Source organism: Piliocolobus tephrosceles, chromosome 10 (assembly GCF_002776525.5).
Source record: "Piliocolobus tephrosceles isolate RC106 chromosome 10, ASM277652v3, whole genome shotgun sequence".
NCBI lineage: Eukaryota > Metazoa > Chordata > Mammalia > Primates > Cercopithecidae > Piliocolobus > Piliocolobus tephrosceles.
In genome coordinates, this window is record NC_045443.1 from 3,678,428 (window position 1) to 3,701,620 (window position 23,193).

A 23,193-nucleotide genomic window follows, 5' to 3' on the forward strand; every position below is an offset into this window, starting at 1 on the left:
GATGCTCTCATCAATGTGTGTGCACACACGCGCACACCCCCAGCCTGAATGGTGCGGAGGGCACAGGATGCTGACCCACCGGATCCCTGAATAAGCATCAGCATCTCCCTCCTGACAGAAGATGCGGAGAAACCAGCATGGATGGCTCCAGGCAGCCAGCAGGGGGCGAGCAGAGACAAGACAGGACAAATCCCTGCAGGTGCTGGAGAAGGCAGACCGGGTCGGGCCAGGCTCTGGGGCCCAGCTGCATGGTGTCTGGTGCTTTTGTTCGGCAGCCGCCTGGGTGTGGCACTCGGCCACCCGTGGGACATTTTTAACAGGGAAGCCGTCATGCCTTCTGCTTCTGATGAGCTTTCCGAGTCAGCACCTGGATGTCATCAGAGAACATGAAGGAAGGGCCGGGGAGGTTCCAGGAAGTCATTCCTAAGTGATTGCTCAGTTTTCCTTTCCACGACCTGCAGATCCCAACATTCCAGGATGGTGCAGGACATCAATCTCAAGGGTCACAGAGCTGAGAATCTTACTGAAAAATCAGAATGTTAACCCTGGAAATTTCCTGAAAGATGAGCTAGACGGTTTTGAAACTGTATTGGAAACCCCAAGTGTAGCTCAGGGCTCCTGGTCTTCGAAGTACCAGGCTGGGTATGTCGGGGAGGTAGGTGCCTGGTGTCTGCCTGCTGGCGAGGATGGCTAGGAGCCCTTTCTCAGGGCTTCGGCCCACCTAGGATTGGGCAGTGTAGTGCCCAGCGTCGGCCGCCCGAGGGAGCTCTAACCTGAGACTTGGCTGCTGGAGGGCTGGCTCAGGGGACCACAGCCGGGAAAACAGGGCAAGGGGTTGAGCGCCACCAGGAGCCACTCCACAGTGACCACGGAGGAACAGAGACTGCATGGTGGGGGTTGTGAGTGGGGGGAAAGCGTCCACTGCCCAACGACCTGTTCTCCTCGGCGTCAGACTTAACACAGCAGCTCCATCCACCTTGACCTTAGGCTCAGGGCCTCTGCAGCCCTACTGCCTACCCTCGGCCTCACTGCCCTCATCTGACAGCTTCTGTGGGCTTTCAGGGCCGGAGAGGTCATGAAGAAATAGACAGAACGGCCCAGGCGTGGTGGGGGTCCATACAGAGCAGGCCCCCTCTGCACTGGGAGTCACAGGTTTCTGGTGCAGTGTCACAGAGCAGCCCTGCCCCAGTTCCCAGTGGTGAGCGGTTCAGCACATGAGACAGAAGACCTGCCCCGGGGACTTGCAAAACAGGGGCAATGCTAACTCCATCTGCGCTCCCTGGCCCTGCAGGTGAGTGAGGATGAAGGGGAGCAGGCTGCTCTGGCCAGGGAGCAACTAGGGCTTTTTTTTGAGAGACAATGTGCCCTTGCAGAGAGAATACAAATGATGGTGTCATGTGTCGGGCACCTGCTATCCGCTCAGCAATGAGCCAGACACTTACATGTGTGCTGCTAATTCCCATCAGCAGCTACCAGATGAGGTCCGGTCAGCCTCAGTTCACAAACCAGTGACTGAGGCTCAGAGATGAAATAGCTGGCCCTAGGTCACACAACTTGCAGGTGGCAGAACCAAGGCGAGTGTCCCTCCAAAGGCTAGAGACTCTCCTGCCAGCGTGTTAGGCCATAGTTGGACCCTCCAGGCCCACAGCCCACGTGGGTAGCTGGCACCATCATCTGAAAGGACCCTATGCTGGAAGGCTCTCCCAGCCAGCCAAGGCCAGTGTCCCCGGCTTCTCTTTCCCACAGACCTCTGAGTTGGGGTAGGGAGTTTGCAAAAGCGAAGGGCCGATGCCGGGAGATCTGGGCGCCAATTCAGGGGGTGACACCCTGGGCAAGTTGCCTCTCTGGGTCTCAACTTTCTATTGTGTCAAGTGAGGAGAACGCTACTCCTTGTCTGGCCTGGGTCTCAGGTTGTTGTGTGGACCCATGAGAGAAGTATCGGAAATCCTCTGAAGTCTACAGACAACTGGATAAAGGCTTACGGAGGCTTTCCTTTGTGCCAGGTGCTGTAAGTGGGTCACAGGCATCACCTCATTCTTATTTAGACCTTAGGAGGTTGAAGAAATTATCCACATTTTGCAGATGAAGGGTTGAGGGATAGGGAAGTTAAGTAGCTCGAGGTCACACAGGAGCAAAGCCAGGACTGGACTCCGGTCTTCTGAGGCCTAAGCGCTACTCTTCCTCTTCCCCAGAGGGCGCTTATAGCCCTGGACTGGGAAGGGCTGGGCAGGAAGCAGGACTGCTGGACCCCTTCTAGAAGGACAGCCTATACCTGCGGGGGCTCTTGCCTCTGAGTATTCGCTCCTGGCTTCCCTCCCTTGGACCCTTGACTACAGCAGCCTGACAGAGTGACCTTGATTTCCTGGGTGGCAGCAGCTGGGGGACTGGGTGGAAGGGGAGAAATGGGAGCCAAGGGCATTGCTTATCCTCAGGGAGAGTGCTGGATGTACATAGGGGAACGTGTGCGCGCACACACACATACACACACACACACACATATATGTATACAATCGTTCTGGGTTCCAAAATCTACTGATACTCAAGTCTCTGATATAAAAGGGTACAGTATTTGCATATAACCTCTGCACATCCTCCCGTATTCTTTAAATCATCTCTAGGTTACTTGTAATACCTGATACAATCCACATGCTATGTAAATAGTTGTCACGTTGTATTGTTTAGGGGATAATGACGAGGATGTTCAGTGCAGACATAACCATTTTTTGTGAGTATTTTTGTTCCATGGTTGGTTGAATTCAAGGATACAGAACCCATGGATATGAAGGGCTGATGGTACACACACACACACAGAGGAATGAATGCAGATACGCTCACATTCACACATGCACAAGCACCCTAAACACACATAGTGTGTACCACCCCACCCACAGAGACCCGGGAGCATGTGGACCCCCACAGACCCACACACGCCACGGCAGGCCTGCACACTGACTCCCACATGCACACCCTCGAGGTGCATGCACGTACCCGAGCCCACATCCACACTCCTCCCAGGCCCCTGTTCCTGACAAGTTCAGGTTGTCCCTCAGGCATCTTCCTTCATGTTCTCTGGGGAAGAGACTGACTGTGGGATTCAGCCTTGGTCGCAAAGGGAAGGGGAGAGAAGAGAGCAGGGCAGGGCATGGATATGCCAGCCCAGTTACTGGAGATCGCTGCCACTGGAGACGGGTTCAGAGCCCTTCCACCTACCTTCCTCCTAATCTGTCAACGGCACCTCACCTGCAGGCAGGCCACTCCGATGCCCACCGCCCCCATGAGTAGTAGGTAGCTTGGTGAGGCAGCCTCCCTGGAAGGGAAGGGCAGGTGTCATGGCTTTGGCCCAGAAGCAGGCACAGGTGGGGAGGAAGGGCTGGCTGAAGGGGTGGCCTGCCCCTCCACACCCGTGGGCGTTTCTCGTTAGGCGGATGAGAGACTTGAGAAAAGAAATGAGACACAGAGACAAAGTATAGAGAAGAAAAAGTGGGCCCAGGGGACTGGCGCTCAGCATACAGAGGACCCGCGCCGGCACCGGTCTCTGAGTTCCCTCAGTATTTATTCATAATTATCTTTTTTTTTTTTTAATTTTTTTTTTGAGACGGAGTCTCGCTCTGTCGCCCAGGCTGGAGTGCAGTGGCCGGATCTCAGCTCACTGCAAGCCCCGCCTCCCGGGTTTACGCCATTCTCCTGCCTCAGCCTCCCGTGTAGCTGGGACTACAGGCGCCCACCACCTCGCCCGGCTAGTTTTTTGTATTTTTTAGTAGAGACGGGGTTTCACCGGGTTAGCCAGGATGGTCTCGATCTCCTGACCTCGTGATCCGCCCGTCTCGGCCTCCCATAGTGCTGGGATGACAGGCTTGAGCCACCGCTACCGGCCTATTGATAATTATCTTTACCGTCTTAAAGATAAGGGAGTGGCAGGACAATAGGATCATTGTAGGGAGAAAATTAGCAGTAAGACATATGGATAAAGATCTCTGTGACATGAATAAGTTCAAAGGAAAATGCTGTGCCTTGATATGCATATGCAAACATCTCCATAAACCTCTTAGCAGCATTGCTCCAGCAAGTCTCACCAGCAAGTCCCACCTTATGCAGTAAGGCGGTTTTCTCCTATCTCAGTAAACAGAGCATACTATCAGGTTTTACACCGAGATGTTCCATTGCCCAGGGACGGGCAGGAGACAAATGCTTTTCTCTATCTTAACTGCCAACATCCGCCAAAAGGCCTTCTTTCCTCTTGTACTGGTCCTCCTCAGCACAGACCCTTCACGGGTGTCAGGCTGGGGGACGATCAGGTCTTTCCCTTCCCGCGAGGCCATATTTCAGACTATCACATGGGGAGAAACCTTGGACAATACCTAGCTTTCCTAGTCAGAGGTCCCTGCGACCTTTGGCCCTGTACCTGTCCCTGGGTACTTGAGATTAAGAGAATGGGGATGACCTTTAACCAACAAGCTGCCTTCAGGCACTTGTTTAACAAAGCACACCCTGCGCAGCCCAAAATCCTTTAAACCTTGAGTCACCACAGCACATGTCTCTTGCAAGGACAAGGTTGGGAGTAGGGTCACAGATTAACAACATCTCAAATACAGAACAAAATGGAGTCTCTTATGTCTACTTCTTTCTATATAGACATAGTAGCAGGCTGATCTCTCTTTCTTTTCCCCATACTGGCTGTCTTGGTGCACAGGGCAGAGGCAGAGGGTGGACCAGAGGACTCATGGGCTGGACCTGGCCTTGAGTGGCTTACAGGTTTCGTGGGCAGCCCCAGGGGCATGCCACAGTGCCTTGGACTCTCCCAGGAGGAGCTGCTTTTCCCAGGGCTTTGTAGAGCCTCTGAAGGACCTGGCACTGTGAGCTTGTGGCCAAGGATCATGTGTGCTTGGCTTTTCCCATGCCCATCTGCCTGACCCCAGCCCTTTGGGGGCTCCTGGAGGCCAGGCTGGGGCGCTCACCTCCCCCTTGCAGACGTTGGAGGGGTGGGCCGGCTGGCTGCAGAGGGCCACCAACGCCTTGCAGCAGCTGGCCGGCACTGGCGGCTCTCACCTCCCACGACAGCAGGTACGTGCTGTGCAGCACTTGAACTGCAGGGGGAGGCAGAGGCTGGAGGTGAGAAGGCTGCGTGGGGTTCCAGGGCCGAGGACACAGGGTTCAAATACTCACCAAACCTTCTTTGCTCTCCCTGCAATTTCTCCCTTCCCTGTTTGAGCAGAGAGCTGTCCCTAGGGGCCAGCACTGCCCGCAAGACTCCTATCTGCCACCTGCAGCCACCCAGGACCTGCAGCCACCCAGGGCCTTTAAGGAGGTTATGCGGGGTGTCCTGAGGGCAGGGTAGGTCTGTGAGGTGGGCAAGATGGATGAAGGCGGGGTCCCCAGAGAGTGGGGCTGTGTACCGCTGCCTGGCAGAACACAGGGTGGTGACAAGCCACAAGAGGCAAGGAGGCCCTGGTCATCCAGGAGGCAGGACACGGGGACAGGGACCAGCCTTGCCAGAGGTTCCCAGGTGAAACCTCAGAGCCCCAGACATGCAGGGGCACAAAGGGTGTCCCAGAGTCCATGGTACAGGCAGGTCAGTGTTGGCCAGAGGGGCCGGTGTGAGTACTGAGTGAGGCCCGGGGTCGTCGGCACCACTCCAGGGCAGGGAAGTGCCAGCCAGGGTAGAAAGCAATTCAAAGACAGCGGACTCGGGCCACTTCCTGCCCTCCTGAGTCGGGGCACTGAGATTCCAAGTCCCTACACAGGCCACAGAACACAGCAGCTGGGAGGCCGTATCTGGTGTGGGTTTGGGGCTGGGCGGGCGGAGTGGTATTAGTTCATTAGTTCAGCGAACAGGGCTTTGCTAGGTTTGCCATGTGCCTGGAGTGAACAAACATGAGCCAGGCACCAGTCCTGCCCTGAAGTAGTGTAGCATTTACTGTAGTTTAGTAGAAGACAATGGAAGTTTGTGTGTGAACTCCAGAGAAGGAAGGGGTTAATCCTCCGTCCAGGGCTAGGAAACGTCCACAGGGATGGACGGGGGTGCCGGGCGTCCTGGCCGAACATAACGGCGGCAGACAGCGCAGGGACTGGCACAGCGAGGGCAGGGAGTCATGCAGCCTGGCACATCCCTGTGTCTCTGTCTGTGTGTGCTGGTGCCGCACGACTGCTGGGCCACTTACATGTAAAATGGGGCCAATAAAAGACCTGTACCCTGGGCCGTTGTGAGGACTGAAAGAGGTGATTCATGGAAAGCAATTAGAATAGAGCCCGGCACAGCATCCACAGTTAATGAGAGACACTTTTGTGAGTACAGGTGCATGTGCCTGTGTCATTTACATTCATGGGGTGCTGCTGGAGGGCCCGATGCTGGCCCTGGCTCTGCAGCCACTGCTTTCTTGGGGCTCAGTCTCCTGCCTGAGATGCAGGTTGGGGTTCTAACTGTTCCCGGCCTGTGTGAGGGCCTGTGTCTGCGTGCACCGGTGCCCTGCAGGTCTTGGCGGGTGACACGGCCTTTGCTCTTAGCTGCACCTTTCCTCATGCCGCTCCCACCCTCTCCACCTAAGCAAACCCTGCCCCTGCCCCACGGAGTCCTCCCCACCTCCCCTGCTGTCTGTTCCGGGGGTGCCCCAGCCTCGCACTGCCTGCACGTTGCCTGCTGTGTGTCTGGCTTTCTGAGTGAGCCCGAGGGCGGGGATTCTGTCCTATTCTTGTCTCGCACAGGTCCTCACAGGCACAGCCCAGTGAGAGCACACTTAGTCTTGCACAGGGCTGACCAGCAGTGTGTGCTGCTCCATCCCAGTCCTGGGCTAAGTCTGTGGGGTATGCGTGTGCCTGTGGGTGTGCACCTGTGTGTACACGTGTGCCCTAGGCCACGATTTCAGAAGAGAGACCCCTCCACCAACTGGGAGCTGAGCCTGCGTCTTGGGGAGATGGGGTGAGGGCTTCCCCCCTGAGCCATGATGCCCTGGATCTTGGCGCTAGTGACGTCTATGTCCTCTACTTGCCTGACATTCCCCCGGCCAAGACCAAGGCCCCAGGCCCAGGGGATGAGGGTGGGGAGTGGGGTGGCAGACAGAGGGGGACCAGAGCAGGTGGCTAGAGCAGCCTTGGATTTTCTGACACGAACCCATCAGGATCTGGAACAGTGCCGTCCGGGAGAACTTTCCGCGATGGAGGCAGCGTCCTGCATCGGTGCTGCCCAGCTCGGCGTTCAATCACCATCTGGGGCTCCTGAGCGCCTGAAATGTGGTTGGTGTGAGCAAGGAACTGGATTTTGTTTAATTTAACTGTGAATAGCCACATGTGGGTGGCGGCTGCCGCATTGGACAGCACAGCTCTGAGGTCCACCGCCCGCCCCTACGTCTGGCAGGATGGTGGGCCTCGCTGGAGGGATCTGCCGCGTCTCTTCTTGGAAAGGAGACCACCTTTCTGTCCCTCAGCTTTCTGCCTGCTGGCTCACAACTGGGGAGTTCTGTTGGTGGCTTAGCTGAAATACCCCTGCCGGGTGCACTCCCTCTTATGGGGCTTCAGCTCCCCGCTCCCCAGGGAAGAAGGAAGGCAGCCCCACAGATAGAAGAAACCCGGAGAGACGCTTCCTGGCCCAGATCCTGGCAGGAGATGGAGTTCTCCTGGTACTGCCAGCTTCCTGCCCACCAGGACCCAGAACGGGAAGACAGCAGGGGTGGGTTTGGAGGAGGGAGTCGAGGAGAGGGAGGGAGACGAACCAGCCTTTAGTAGGCACTTCTCACAGTGGTAAGGACTTTACAGATGTGGCCGAATTTAATGCTCACATACCCTAAAGAGGCTTCGTTTTAGGGATGTGGCAGCTGAGGCTCAGACAGGGTAAGTAACTTGCCCAGGGCCACACAGACAGGAAAGAAGAGAGTCAGGATTTGAACCTGTGTCTGCTTGGCCTTCAAGGCCATAGGGCATGGTGTACCTCCTGTTGCAGCCGGTCTACCGAGGTGGGGATCTGCGTGGCTCCAGCCTGCCCGTAGTTCTCGGTCAGAGTCCGGCTCAAGCACTGCTTCTGTTCATCACTCAGCTGAGGAGTGATAAGATGGCATCAGCAGGACCACCCCACCCTCACCCGCCACCCAGGCCTGCTCCCCGGCCTCCCCAGCTGACTCTAGAGCACTGTGGCCTGTGGACGGTGCAATGAGTATCAGTGGGAAACGGCAGAAGATGCCCATAAAGAGGAGGTTACAGAAGCTGGGCCTTGACACAGGGCACAGGTGCGATGGGCAGAACTGAGGGAGGCTGGGAAGCTCAGGCAAAGGGTGGCAGCCAAAAGCTGGCGGGAGGCGGAGGTGAGGCTAGACCCCAGAAACTTTGAAATGTCCGTTGATCTTAATTTTGATTAAGAGGTGATATTCAAAATACTTACAATTGTTACCGTGTGAGCACCATTCCAGCACGGCTTAAACAGCCAGCAGGGTGGTGCTGTCTCTACCAGCTGAACGTTACCCTGGTCATGGCCTCAAACTCTCGATTCAGAGGGCAGCAAGGTGGGCGCGGATGGGACTGGTCACGACGTCCCTGTTCAATCCTGGCAGGCAAGACCTGGTCCTGTCTTCAGAGTCTTCCATGTGATCCTGGACCAGGCCTTTCTTCTTGGATGCCTCTGGCAGATGGATTCATCCTCTAGACCATCCTTGAGAGGGGAGAGGGATGACCTATCCCCACCCCGGGAGAACCCCCTCTCCACCTCCCATGCGGAAGACATCAGCATCAGTGGAATCAGGGAATTGCTGGAGCCGGGGCCAGCACCTGGGATCCGGATGTGTGGAGGATTGCCAGGGTGGAAAACGGGACCACCCCGTGCCTGCCTCAGTTTCCCTCATCACAATGCATCCCCCTTCTCTCCCTGCATTGCTTCATCAGGGCACGGACAGACAATGGAGGAGGAGGAAGCATCCACTCAGCCTCTGGTAAACACGTGGGCCAGGACTCCCGCCACGAGCTCAGCCAGGTGATAGGCGACAGGCAGAAATACTAGGAGCAAGGAGAGAAGAGGGTCGCCACCAGGGATCAGGACGCGCCTATGGCCGATGTTTGCCCAACATGGCGGGGGGTGGTAGAGATAGCTCCTTGGGACCCCCATCACCTGTGCCATCTTCCTTCTCTCGCCGGCAGCTCTGGACATCCCAGCCTTGCCGGCTGCTGGCAACGAGTTTCCCACTCATCCGTTTCCTCATTGGACTGGCAGCAATTCAGTAATCCACCCACCCATCCAATATGTATAAATACCTGCTCTATGCCAGGTGCCAAGCAGCGTAAGACAACTATGGTCCTCAAAGTTACTAATGGTTGGGGGGATAGGCGAGTGATTACAATCAACGTAATTGCTATCAGTGTAACTATGGGTTAAGCCCTAGAAATGATGGGAGGTTCCTGGCGGGGAGGGCAATCAGAGAACGCTTCCTGGAGGCAGTGACACCTGAGGGGCATCTCCAAGGACTAGCAGGCATTTGCCAAATGAAGAAGGAGGGAAGTGCATTCCAGACAGAGTGGAGAGCACGTACAAAGCCTGGAGGCTGAGGAAAGCGTGGGGCACTTGTGTTCAGGGGGCAGAGTGCACCCACATGGCTGGAGTATAGGGGCCAGGCTGGGCAGCAGCAGCCAAGGCTCAGGAAAGAGCAAAGGCAGAGATCAGAAAGGTGACTCGTGTGTCCTCTTCTCGCCCCGATGCCCATTCCCTGTCCTGCATGGCCCCGCAGGGGTTCTCGGTTCCCCTCAAAGCTGCCTGGCTGCCTCCCGGCTTGGGGTTGCCCTTCTTGCCTTATGGCCCTGCCGCAGCCACTGCCTGGCTTCCTGGCCATGCACACACGCGGGGCAGGTGTGACCCTCCTCACTCTCACCTGGCTTTCCACTGTCAGGGAGGCTCTTGCTCCACCCTGACCCTGGTGTGTTCTCGAAGCAGCCAACAGGTCTGAAATGCATGTCAGACCTACCTGGGCTGGAGGGGGCAGGGAGAGGGGGATGAAGCCAGATAAGTACAGGCAGCCAAGGAGCACTGGGCAGGAACAAGGGACGAGAAGGGAGGAGAGAAGACGGGCAGGACTGTTGATGGAAACTGGCCTTGCCCTGGGGAAGTTCAGCCCCACTCATGAGCACCTCTCCCCTAGCTGCCCCCAGGCACTGCTCACCCATTTGGCTACAGCAGAGCCGCTGCCCACAGTCACTGGGATGCCTGGGTTCTGGGAAGGCCCGGGCTATAGGTGACACCTGAGGCCCTAGGGCTCACCCAGCAGGGAAAGGAGCGTGGGCTGGAGGGAGACAGCTGGGGGTGGGGGGCTCCTTAGGAGGGACTGGGGCTGTTGCCAGTTTCAGAGGCAAGGCCAATGCGGGGCCCATGGGTCTTATCCAATTACCTCCTGCACCATTCGGCAAGGAGCCTGGTATGAGCAGGGCTTAAGGAACACAAGGAGAGGGGACATTTCTTCATACAGGGAAAGGGCCTCAGCCCAAGAACAAGGCTACCTTTCAAATGAAGCGAGTTACTCGCCTCCCTCCCGCAAGCTTACTGCCCCGTATTTTTTGTCTCCCAGCATTGGAGCTGGCCAACAATGGGGATAGCGGGGGAGTTCCCCGTCTCAGAATAATGGTGTCAGGCCTGCCCCCATCACCTGAGGACCTGAGGCAAAGCCTATGCAGCAGGTCCCTACCTCACTCCTTTTCTACCCCAGGCTCTATGCTGCACCAGGAAAGGCCTCCTGTCCGCCCTCCCCCAGGGTCAGACGCCCCTTGGCCGAGCACGTGGAGAGGGCTGGGTGTGGTGCGGTGTGGGTACAGGAGAGAGGGGCACGTCCCAGGGGTCCCGTCAGCTCCAGGCCACCTGTGCAGATGCTGCATGCATGGGCTGAATGGACGGAGGATTCCAAGCTCCTGGGTTCCTGGGAGGAGGTCTGGAAGTGGGGGGAGGGACCAGGTTCCACAGAGGGACATTCTCTCATCCCCACAGACTTCCCACTCCATGGGGAGAGGTGTGGAGGAAGGAGGGCTGAGTGGGGCCCAGGCAAAGGCCCCGCTTGCCTGGGTCTGTGGGTGGTACTGAGTGGTATCCACGGGAAGCTGAGGCAGGAGGCTGACAAGAGGGTTTGTGGATGGTTCCTCTGCTGGGGGAGCCCCTGAGAAGTGGGGCCTGAACGCCAAGGAAGGCTGGCAGAGATGCCCATGACCTGGCCTTGGGTCCGGTCTCCACCACCTGCTGGCTCCAGTCGGGTGGCTGCTAGTGCCTTGGCGTAAATTAGAAAAATGTGCTCTCAAGAGAAAAATGTGGCTCAGCAAGAGTCCAGTGGCCTGCATTCCAGCCTTCTCTGGTCCCCTTGCATAGGACGCAACCTTTAGGGCCATGCACGGCGGACCTGACTGTGGCTGACCCTCCCTGTCCTATCAGCAGATGGAGAGGATGACGGTGTTGCCGGCTCGGCCCGCCCCAAGTGGATGGGGCACCCAACAGGGCAGTGGTGGGGGGACATGCTTCAGTGGTCTGCCCTGCCTCCTGACTTCCCTGAACTCGAGGTCCCACAGCATGAGGGGTGCGGTCCTTGTCAGCCAGTGGCAGGTGCGGTGGGTGCAGCCCAGCACTCACCCTCCTGGGCCTGGCCCATCAGACGGAGTGTGGCTGCCTCCACCCGCACCCAGGGGCTCTCCCAGACCCCCGCACTGCCGGGCCCCACAGCTCCTCTCTGACATGGGTGCATTTCCTGCTGGCTCCGAATTGCCCTCCCCGCCCACTGTGGTGCACAGGCCGGCTCCCTGCTGCCGTCCAGAATCTAGAGGGAGTGAGGTGATGCAGCGTCTGTAACTGAACGGGAAGGCCCAGGCCGCTGGCAGCAGGGAAGGCTGCATCCTGGCATCTCACCACTTCCTTCTATTAGCACCATGGGCTGGGAGGCAGGCCCAGAAGATAGTCCTGAAGAGGTGGCAGTGTCGCTGCTCCCCTGGGAGTCCCTGCCCTGGCTGCTCTTCAACACAGGGTGGGGAACAGGGAGGATGGGAAGGGAGAGACGACCTCACCGCTTACGTTTAATGGCAGGCTGTTAGCACCTGCCAGTGCTGCGAAGTCGGGTCAGAGGCATCACACAGGCTACCGACCTGCTGGAGGGATGAGGAGGAGGGGGCCGAGTGCTAGGCAGGGGTGAGGGGTGTGGGGACAGCCTCCCGAGTGAGGGGCTCCAGCATGTAAAGACACTGGGAGGGGAGCAAGGGGCTGCCCTGGGGCTTCGAGGGACTGAGGCTGGGTGGCCCCAGGTGCTGGCTCCAGGCAGCAGCTTGCATGGCGGGAGGGCTGCAGGTATGTGACTCACCTGGGCCGGGGAGGCCCTGAGTCACGGCTCCTGGTGTGACAGCCCCAGGAAGCAGGCCAAGAGTCCGCTCATCTGGACCCTGCACTAAGGCTGGCTAGAGCTCCTGGGCAGTGGGCCGGGCTGTTGGGCCTTTAGCTGTGTGACACCACGGGTGCCAACAAATCCACCTTTGCCCCGCTATCCTGCATTTACCCGGCGTTTCCTGGCTCCCTCCATGCATTGGAATCATCGCAGGGCTCCTGCGGCACATGTTGGCTGTCTGCAAAGCAGAGAAGCATCCCTCGTGTTGCTGTATGAGGTTCCCTTCTCACAGGCCAGGCATCTAGCCTTTAGACCTGTGCTCTCCCCTTCCCTGCTGCCTGGAGTGCTGGTGCCTCCTGTCCTTCAACACCCAGCTCAGCTCAGTCATGGCTCCACTAAGCCATGCCAGGTAGCAGCAATGGCTACTCCCTGCCCTCGAATGCCTGCAGCGTGTCATCTGCTGTCTCCTGACACCAGCACTTTCTGCTTTGCCCCTTCTCTCCTCAGCTGGACGGGGCTCCACCTCTGTGTCCCTCCCCATGCCTGCTGCACTGGGTCTCCACTGGATGAATGGCACAACTTCCCCCACTGCCCTGTATCTGTTGCTTGTTTCAGGTGTTACCACTGTCCCCCCAGAATGACTGTGATCCAAGGCGCGGGGACCACACCTTGGGTTTCCTCTGGCTCCTCCACAGGGCCTGCTGTGGCGCTGAATCTAGAGGCATGCTTGGTGAACATCCCCTGATGAAGATGTGGGCGTGCACTTTCTTACAGCGCACACCTGGGAGACAGCAGGAACCGGCGAGAGCGTGCCAGCCCCGCACTGAGGGCAGTAGTTTCATCTTTTTCCGATCTGAGAGTACCATAGAACCGTTACCTTAGTTAAATTTCTATCAGTGGTTCTCAACCTGGCTGGATTTGGCCCTCAGGGGGCATTTGGCAATGTCTGGAGACTTTCGCTGTTGTCGTCACTGGGGGAAGGAGTATTAACAGTGGGTAGAGGCCAGGGATGCTGCTGAGTGTCCTACAGTGCACGGGGCGGTTCCCCGCGGCAGAGAATTATCAGGCCCCAAATGTCGGTAGTGCCGAGGTTGGGAAACCCTGAGTCACACATTGACAGGTTCTCAGGCTGATGCTGGGACTTGATTTGCGTATGTGCCCCTATCCACTACGGGAGGCACCAACGGAAGATCCGAGGAACGTTATCTAGCTCCCAAGGAGCCAGGAACGGAACGTGGACAGAAGCATGCATGGCCTTGTATGCTGTGCCTGCCTGGGAGAGCAGCTCTGTGGCAGAAGGCTGCTCACCTGGACACCGGAAGGACTGGGGAAGCCCATACTGCTCCAGCTCACATCCTCACGGTACCTGGAGGCTGGAGAGGGAATTCCAGGGGTCCAGGTACATCCTATCTGGTCCCAAGATCTCTGAAGGGTTCCCTGGGGACAGTCTGTTTCCCGAAGCAGCTGTGAAGTCCTCCAGCTTCCCTAGTGAGCTGGGGAGGGGGTGCTGCCGTGACTCTGTAAGAGGTTGACTCTCAGAAGCACGAAGAAGGCTCCAGAGACAGGTTTTGCCTTGTTTAGTTTGATTTGATGTTGGTTTTTTGAATTATTAAACAAAAGTCAGTAAGAAATTCTCAGGTGCCCTGTAATTCGGAGTTCTATTTCCATGCAGTTAGTATCACTGGACCCCATGCCGTCCTGCTTCTCCCAGCTCACCATACCAAGGAGGGCCATGCTGCACCAGCAGAGCCCAGCATGCTCTTCAGGCCCCCCCAGAATTGCTGGCCAGTGGCTTAGGAGGCAATACCCCAACTCAGGGTGTGCTGGCCTTGCTTCTCAAGCCTAGTAGGAGAACAGCAGAGGGGCAGGCAGTGTTTTCAGGGTGGGAGCTGCAGAAAGCATCCCTTTCGTTTTTCAAAAGAAAAAAATGCACCCTTCCTTGGCAGAGTCAGAGCCTTACTCATGGGAGCAGCCCAAGAGCACCAAGCAGAGCCTGGCACACGGTGGTGCTCCATGACAGTGCCAGCCAACATGTATGAATGCTCCCAGGTGCCGGCCCCCTTGCAAGCACTTTGCGTGATCTCTCTCATCCACCCTCAGAGATGAGTACTAGCATTACTCATCACATCGCCACGTGGGCACGAGCATCAGCCTCGTTTTCTAGATGAGCACACGTGCGTGGAGAAGCTAAGTAGCTTGCCTGAGGTCACACAGCAAATATGTGGCTGGGTGAGGCCTGGGACCCAGGAATTCTGGCTGCAGAGCCTGTGCTCGGACCTGCTACAGACTCTACTTTCCCCACTGAACAGTGGCTGCACGGATGGGTGGATGAGCACTGGGCTCAAGAGCGGGGATTCAGCACCTGAGGGCTGATATGGTTCAGGTGGATACAGGGGTGTTAGGTGCTCCCCCAAGCGACAGGGTGTCAGGAGAGGTGAGGAATGATTGAAGATGGAGGAAAAAAACGGAAGCCCTCCCCAGGCACTTGAGCCTCCCTCACCGCCCTGCGCTCAGCCTCTTGCCAACTGTGCAGGGCGCCAGCCTTCTGTGCTCCCCTTGCATAGGACACAACTTTTAGGGTCATCCATGGTGGCCCTGTGGGCTGAGCTTCTGTGTCCTCGCCAGCAGATGGGGTCAGTCAGTGATGCTCCAGGCAGTACCCCCTGCTCCTCGCCGGCAGCGGTGGAGCATCTCCTGCCTGCTCCTTCACCCCCGTGGCTTGTCCTGGGTTCATGGCCATGGGCTGTAATGTGGGTCTCTGCTCCCTCCACCCTTCCGTTTACTCAGCCCAGCCTGCTCTGATCTCAGAAGCTAGTCACTGTCTCTACAGCCTGGGAAGCATTCCCTGTGTGTGCACAGAGCCTCACACAGCAAAGCCTCCAGCCTTCCTGCCTTTGCCCTGGCTGTTTCTCCTGCCTGGAATTCCCTGCCCTGGTCCCATCTGTGTTCTGTTTATTGGCCGCTCAGCCACCAATATTCAGCTCAGGCATGAGCTGGCCCATAAAGCCTTGGGCCAGAAGCTTCTGACCCGTGAGCTCACTGCTAGCATCCTTGTTTTCGAGCCTCCAGGCCTCTCTGCTTGTCTCGCTCCCTGGGACTGTGTACACGTGGATCCCTGCTTGCCCTCCTGGCTCTCACCTGTGCGTTGTTCTGCCTTCATGGACCCTGTGCACCGGGATGTGAACTGAACCTGCCCAATGAACTCCGGTCCAATCCCCAGCTCAACTCTGGTTTTTGTGACTGGTCTGCCCCCTGCAGACTCAGGGCTGCACAGTCCTTCTGGAAGCAACCATCTAATGGCCTGGTCTGATGGAAACGGGTAATGAGAATCTCAAAGAAAGCTCTTCTAGCATTTGCCTTCCATAAGAACGATTCCATTTCAGGCTCAAAACATAGAGGGAACCAGTGTGTTAAGCACAGAATGGGACCCAAACGTTAATTCCCACTCCCATCCTTATACCATAGTGGGTTTTTTTCCATTAACTCTTTAACAGAGAGGCTTAAACTAGAAGCAAAGTTGGATACTTTCTAAAACTATAGATCCAAAGTGAAGCTGGAACAGCATAGCATTTTCTGAATCAAGCCAATACTTTCTTTAATGAGACGCTTTGCAGGAAATATGCAGAAATATTTCTCATTGTGACATTAAGATGACTAACTAGAAACGGAACATTTGGAGGGACTTATACCATGTGGGGGCAAACTGAGCCCCAGATAAGAGTTTCTGCGGCAGATGCACTGGTGCATAAGAAATAGGGCAACTGAGCTTCAGCTGGTGCCATCCTTGAGGTAAGTTTGAAGAACTTTGTAAAACTGGAATTTCAGAATTTCTCCATCGGACTGATTCTTCCACAAAGGGGGCTTTCTGGATGCATTCCTCATTTGTCTCTCCAGCCATCCTGTATGATTAGACAGAGACAGGGCTTGCAAAGTTTCCTGCAATTGATAGCCTGACGGTAGAGGCTCAGTGTCCAGGCAGGTCGCGACGAGGTAGAGGGACTAGCCTACTCCCAGAACAGCCTGGCATCAGCACAACAGGAGGACCAGGACGTCGCCCAGTTAAGCTGGAGGGAGAAGAGCCCAGTCTGAGGCTCCCAGCCAGCTGTGTGTGAGAGGATCATAGAAGCAGGTGGAGGGAGAGCCAGGGAGCCCAGAATGACTGGCCAAACAGGAAAAGATGAAGCCAGCTGTTTAAGCGGCAATGACCTCTGGGCAAATTATCTTCTGGCAATGAACCATGGGCTGGAGGCAGCTCAGAGGTACAGCTGCCCGGCCTGTTTGTACAAACGAAAGGATGTGAATTTGGGAGCCTCAAGCCATTCCTGTAACAAGATGTCACTGTCGGAAGGCTGAAGGTGACCTATACCCCTCTTGGCCCCAGCCCAGGGCTCACAGCCTGGGCTATCCAGCCACAGCTATGGCGGAGGTTGGGACTCAGCCATTCCACGGGGAGCAGCTCTACAGTGAGGACGAGAGGATGTGCTCTGGCCAATTTCTGATACTAACAGACCCTCCTGGGCCAGGGGACTGGGAGCAGAGGAGAGGACCAGGGCTGGGGTGAGGAGAGCTGTAGATGAGATGGAGTGAGGGTAAGTTGGAGGAGGCAGGGAGGGAGCAAATTGGATCCTGGGGAAGCAGGAGGTATTCTACAAGCATAGCAAGAAAATGCAGTTGAGCAGTTGCACTGGCTCACACCGGTAAGCCCAGCAACCTGGAGCTGAGGCAGGAGAACTGCTCGAGCCCAGGAGTTCGGGACCAGCCTGGACAATATAGCAAGACCTGTTTCTTGAAAAATAAAACAGGAAAAAAGAGAAAATGTGGCTGAGGCCATCCAAAGCCCCAGCCCAAATGTTGGGGTCTAAGAGGATCACACTGTGTGTGTGTGTGTGTCTGTGTGTGCGTGTGTGTATGTGTGTGTATGTGTGTGTGCGTGTGTGTATGTGCGTGTGTGTATGTGTGCGTGTGTGTGCGTGTGTGTGTGTGTGTGTGTGGTGGGGGCAGGGGGAGCCTGGAAGGAGAACAGAATTCCAGAACTACACGCCCAAGACAGGCGTCCACTGAGCTTCAAGCTGGGACTACTGAGAACTTAGTTGGAATAGGCTGTCAGGGCAGCACCCAGAAAAGGCAGCAGGGCCTGGCCAGCAGGTTGTGGGGATGGGGGCCAGGTGCCCCATGGGGAGACACCGCCCAGGGGACTCTGAGGATGCTCAGTGGATTCAGGTATAGGGAGGTGACTAACTGCCACCTCCTCCCAGCCCCCCTGGAAAGGACTAGATGTTCCCGTGGCTGTCTTCTCACAGGCTTTGGAGGGAGATGGTGCAGTCTGCAGGTACCTGTGCACACAGGTGGACGGAAGGGACTGTGCAGGTGGCGAGGGTGGGATAAGAGCGATGGCAAGGGCCCCAGGGCAGGACTAGTGGCGAGTCTCTAGCAGTGGTAATTCATTCTAGGACGAAACTGGCTATGGGGGTAGGGAAGGCTACCAAGAACAAGAGTGAGGAGATACGAAGGGACAGGGCAGCCTAAAGGTTAGGAAAAGTCCTGAGGCCCAGAGAGGTCAGAGCCTCTGACCAAATCCAAACACAAATTCAAATCACTTGCATGGTCCTTTACCTTTCAATACAGGCATCTGGTGTTCCTCGCTAGAATCCAAGCCTAGAACTGGGCCAGAGTCCTTTTCTTCCTCTCCCCTTCTCACTCTGCTTGTGTCCAGCAGAGCAGGAAATGCTGAGAATGTGCTGGAAATGCTTGTTGAGGATGCGTTAGGCAGCCGCCAGTGCAGGATGGAGCCTCGGTTGCAAAGAACTGGAGGGAGGTGGTGTGGAAGCTGTAAGAACTGCCCCATTGCAACAGTGCTGCTGGAGGTGGCGGTGATCAGGTACACCCACTGTAGCCTGGAGAGGTGGATGTTGACATGGAATGATATGAGTCTCTTGTGCAGCCAACTCAAGGCTGGCTCTTCAGGATGTTTGTGTCCTGCTTCCCAAAGAGTCTTCAGGCTTCAGAGGTCATCCTCTCCATTCCCCTGGCTCTACCACACAAGCCACCCTGGATGAGGAGAGGGTCATGCCAGAGAGGGGTCAGGATTCTCTAAGCCCTGTCTGTAGGAGAATTTTTGGAGCATGGGTCTCTTATCTGACCAAAGGTGAAAATATCACTAAACAGACGAGGCAAGGCCCACTGTGGGGCTGGGTGGCTGGTGGAGCAACAGAAAGGAATGTGTGGGTGAGAAATGAGGGTAGGATGCAGTCCAGTTCCCGGGTCCAGGTTCCCCTGAATTTCTCATCAGTTCCAGCTTCTTTAGAGGATGTGGCCCAGCCAAGGCTGTGGGGGCCTGGGGGCAGTGGGCCCAAGAATAACTCTTACTTATTTAGGTCTCTTCTCAAAGGAGCTTGTCCATGGTGATGGTGATGAGAATGTTCATTAGAGCCACATTTTTGCAATCTTTATATAATGTGGTGACTCGTTTCCTAAGACCTGAAAATACTTCCTCTTTATCCTCACACCTCGTCCCATATAAAATGGCAATGCCAAGGTGGCAAAGCAGAAAGCAGTGACTTACCTGAGGCCCCAGAGCAAGCTGGGCAAGCTCCATGAAAACCAGCTTTTCAGCCTGAGCCCAGGTATTATTTTGCCTTTGATTCTGGACCCCATTGCCCTGGCTGACCAAGCCTTGGCAGATTTGATGGAAATGTTGCAATTCTGGCTCCCTTCATTTTCAGAAATTAGTTTTTAGAACTTCTTACTTTTTAATCCTTCCCCTGATAAAGACCCAGTTAAGTCTGAACCATCCATCATGATCTTCATTTGGCTTAAGATATAAAAGTTTTCAGAGCCCACATTCAAAACTCTAAAAATATCTTCCTCTTTTGATCTAGGTGGCATCTGTCCTGGTCACCGGCCTCGGGCACAGATGGCCTGAATTATGTGTCTCTCTCATGCAGTCTTTGCTAAAAGAGAAGATCAAGTGTGAATAATTTAAACCCCCTTCCCATCCCCTCTCTGCAGATTTCTGATGCCAAGCTGATCATCATCTCAGCACCAGCAAAGACGTGCTATTCCTGTCCCTGAGGAGCATTTCCTTCTTGAGAAAGTAGTTTGAGGGGCTGCAGATGTGCTCGGAGAAAGGTTTGGGCTGGAACAGATGACGTGCCCATGTGGGAGCTGGATGGCCCCTCTCTGGGTAGCTCCCTGGGAACTCCCATGTCCACCTCCCACCTGATCCAAGGTGGACGCACTACGTTCAAGGCCTGGTCTTTCATCTTTCCTTCTCCTCTTCCAGAACCACTTTGTCTAGCGCTAGACTCACTGCGCTTCTGCCTTGGGGCTTCCTTCAGCCTTCAGCTGATTCAAGATTTCAAAAGGAAGTTAGACACAGAGAGGAAAAAAGAAATGAAACCAGGAAGGAACCGCCAAGAAGTACACAACACGTTTATGCTGCCTTAACCACATGCTTGACTCTAAACAGGTTTAAAAATTCCTGCTTGTGTTAACCCAGGAAAGGTTCTGCAGGCACCTTTTTGGTTTAAACAATCAAATGCTCAAAAATTCGGGGGCTGGTGGGCCAGGATACGGGTTACTCAGATCCTTTGCTTCACCCCATGCTCGATTCCTGAGCCAGTTCTGTCATTTGTTCTTTCAGACCAAGGCAGGGAAAGCCAAGAAAGCAAAAGCAGATTCTATGCCATGGGGTTTGCTGTTTGCTAGCCCCCTGGCAGAGATGCCTGTCCTTGCAGTTCTGAACTGGTGGCCAAGTGTGTGTGCATGCACGTGCAGGTGTGAGAAAGTGCAGACCGTGCATGCATGTATGTGCGCACACACATTCATGCTTGTACATGTTTGTGTACACGCATACTTTTTTCTGCTTTCAATTTCAAGTTGTTGCCTCCCTGATGTGTCTGCTTAATGACTTGAGCCAGAAAGATCCCCGCTTCTATGTGGGATGAGAGTGAATGCAGGCGGGTCTCCACAGAAGTGAGTCAAGTGGAGCTGAGAAGAAGGACATTATCTCATGCCAGCCTGTCCAATAGCCACTTAGCCCCAGCCTTGCCTCAAGCCCCAGAGAGATGACAAGGCTCTCTGTTCGTTGACTCCTTGAAGCTCAGAAAGGTGGGTCAAGAGGTGCCCATTAAGCCTTTAGGCAAGCACAGGACCCTGATCTTTACTAGGTCTCCACATCTGTCTTGTACGGCCCTGGGCTCAGGGCGTGGTCCCCTCTGGACAGCCATCCAGACTAAGTGACAGTCAGATTGCGTGTGGGGAGGCTAGAGACATCCATTCTTCATGGATCAGCCTGAATAGCTGGACAGATCTTGCAAATGGGTTGTGTAAGACAGAGTATGGAAGGGGAGGCTGTGATCAGTGGCTCGGAGAGCAGAGTGTGGTCAGATACCAAACCTAAGGCTTTTCTGGGAAGAGCTCTTAAGATTAGACTGTTCTCCCAAAAAGCCAATAATTCTGAGTGTCTCCATTAACGCCTAGGTAGCCCACACTCTCACCCAGCCAGCGCCCTTCAGCCTGGAACCCCTGGATGGAGGATTGGACCTTCTGACTCTCAAGTTCCCTTCCAAACCAAATATGCTATAACCCAGGTATGCTGTTCTTTTCTTATATAATGAGAGCAAGGAGGCACTGGGATGCCCAAGGCTTCTCGGGTCTCACCATGACACCCCTGGTCTCCTGCCCTAGTGGTCTGGGCTGGGCCCTGCACAGAGCCCTCTCTTCTAATCAGTCAGATCTCCAAGAGCCACGGCTCCACACAGACCTCCCCACAGATGGACGGCAGGGTGTGTCCTGCCCACATCCATCCCTGCCCTGCTCAGCTTCTCGTCCCTCTGCCTTCCCTCAGCCTTGGCCCCCAGGAGAAGCAGACTCTTGGAGGCAATTCCAACAGACTGCAATTCCCAGTCCAGCTCCAGTCCTTACTTGCTGCACATCTCAGCCTGGCCTCCTCATCTGTAAAGCAGGGGTGAATACTACCTCTGTGGACGCAGTGAAGTGTGGCGGGTCTTGGTGGGTCAGAGCATGGGCTTGGAGTCAGACCACATACCACTCACCAGCAATGTGTATCGCACATTTGAAAACTTCACGTTTTCCTGCTGCCTCCACATCCCCGCACACAGGTTGTGTGCACCCGCCTGGGTGACCCAGTGCACTATTGTGACAGGGCTGGCCCTGCCACGAGTTCTCTGACTGTGACCTAGTCACATTCAGACGCACTAGTGGAATTCCCTCGTGTGTGTTTTCGGTGTGCTTCACTCTGATCCCCAACAAAAATGCCTCACTCGCTCTCTGCCCCCCACCTGTTCGGTGGAGCTTGCGCCCTGGGTGCTCCTCCCATGCGACCCCTCCCAGCAGAACGCGCAGTGACTCTGTGGGGCCCGTGAATCTGGGAACATCTGTTGTCCTGCGCCTCTCCTGTGCCCCCTCTTGTGGCTGCCCTGCCTGACCATTGCCTGAAACAATCACGCACAGTGTGGTTCTGGACAAATCACTTCCCTGCCCCTGCCCTTGGTTTCCTCCCCTGTCCATGTGCAGAATAAGCTGCTCTCTGGGGCACAGCGAGGACTGAGTTGACATGTATGAGTGTTGAGAACGGTGCTTGGCACAGAGTTCAGATTACCGGGACTTTACAGGTTGCTATAGTGAGGACAGAGGTAGGCGGCTCTCGGTGAACAGTGGCCATTTGTGTGCTAATCAGGCCCCAGGAGGAATGCAGGGGGCTGCTTCCCTGTGCTGCAGGGACCACTGGCCTTGAGGGGCTCCTCAGAACCAAGGGTCTGGGTCAGAAGAAAGGCTCCAGGTGAGGGCTTCTGCCTTCCCTCTTGTGCTGTCCAGAGGTGAGTCCTGCCCTCCCTCAACAAGATGACCTGGGGGAAGGAAGGAGGCAGTGGAGACCACGCGGCTCGGCAGCCTGCCTGTGGGCAGACCTCCAGGTATGAGGGGCGGAGACTCGGCCTGAAGCCTGAGGCCAAGCTGAAGGCCAAGCCTGCTGAGAGGCATGGAGCCAGGCAGGACGCCGTGGGCTCGCCAACACTGCAGCGGAAAGGGGTTCTCTGTCTGGGCCTAACAGCACTGGTCCTGCAAGCCTCAGGCCCCCGAAGGGCTGCTGGGTGCTGCACAGAGAGAGCATCTCCGCCCCCAGGCCACACCACACGCCCGGTTTGCTGTCACGCCACATGCCTCCATCCAGCTACACTGGTCAGGTCTAGGATGTGCCACTCGGCTCTTGAGGACCTCAGCTGAGCGGCCACATTGCCCAGGATGCTGGAAATCTTCACAATAGGCCCCAGGCCGGAGGGCTGGGTGGGGGTAGAGCTGACCCCAAGAATACCAGTCCCCAGTGCTGGAAAAGAGCTCAAAGCCCATGCCCTGGGGCCTTCACCCCATGGGCCTATCACATCCACTCCCCTAGCGCCCTGGCTCCGGGCTCTCCCTCCCTTCAAAACAGGAGGGCCGTCCTGCAGACCCGTCCACAGGCTCTTCACATCCACGGCTGGAAACTAGGTCACTGCTGGTGCGAGGCAGCGGGGCAGTCTGTGGGCCTTCGCAGCACCCTTCCTCTGCCACTGGCTCCCCAGGTCACTGTGCAAAAGCAGAGGCTGCAAAGTCTGTGGTGGAACCCGGGGAGCCGGAGAAGGAACACGGGGGCCTTTGAGGCTTCTTCCTGTTGCCCGATTCCTTTCAGGCTCAGCCTGATTTCTCTTTGAGACTTGGGCTGGTTCTGCCCCTCATGCTTCCTTGCTAGTCTGGACATTTTCCAGCCTCATCTGCCTTCTTCTTCTCTTCCCACACACTGGGCTTTGACACTTGAGAGGGACTGTGGGGTGAAGAGAGGCCCCAGGCAGCAGGGAGCTTGCCTCTGCCAAGAGGGCATGGAAGT

General features: G+C 56.0%; 1 pseudogene; it reads right to left on the reverse strand.

Annotated features, from left to right (window-relative positions):
• Window positions 1–23,193, reverse strand: part of LOC113219816 — a 48,452-nt pseudogene that overhangs the window by 9,186 nt on the left and 16,073 nt on the right.